This window comes from Hippocampus comes, unplaced genomic scaffold (assembly GCF_001891065.2).
Source record: "Hippocampus comes isolate QL1 unplaced genomic scaffold, H_comes_QL1_v1.1 scaffold189, whole genome shotgun sequence".
NCBI lineage: Eukaryota > Metazoa > Chordata > Actinopteri > Syngnathiformes > Syngnathidae > Hippocampus > Hippocampus comes.
In genome coordinates, this window is record NW_017804802.1 from 307,998 (window position 1) to 308,479 (window position 482).

Here is a 482-nt window from a genome sequence, read left to right on the forward strand (position 1 = left end):
GGCCATGCTGCGGGCGTTGCCGCCGGTGGGCGGGGCCATCCGCCTGCTGACGTCGTCGCTGATCCCAGGTGAGTCGACTCGCCGCTTTTCTGTCCTTTCTCGGAGCAGAATTCACTCGGCGACGAGGATTTTGAAAGCCGCACGCAGACGCTCGCGATGATCGATGACTTGTGTCTTGGCTTTTCCGAGCTCCCTTCGACTCTCCTTCCCGGATCTGATCCTGGATTCGCGGAAAACGGGAAGTAGGGCTTTTCCGACTGACGACGAGGAAAAGTGCGCCAGACGCAACCTTTCAATTCTGAGTTTCCAAGTCGGGGGGGATCGATCAATCGATCGATTAAAAACGAGTTCACCGACACAAATCAATCTGACGTCGTTTGCCCGTGGCGACTCTGCGGAGACAAAGACCGCGAATGACAAGAAACATCCATTTTGCTCTCATTCTTTATTGTGACATGAATGGCGGGCATGGAGGGGTGGGG

At 55.6% G+C, this 482-nt stretch overlaps 1 protein-coding gene across 1 annotated transcript in view; it reads left to right on the forward strand.

Moving 5' to 3' along the window:
* lacc1 (laccase (multicopper oxidoreductase) domain containing 1) overlaps nt 1–482 on the forward strand; it is an 18,465-nt gene that overhangs the window by 15,790 nt on the left and 2,193 nt on the right. The gene's annotated exons all lie outside the window — the stretch shown is intronic.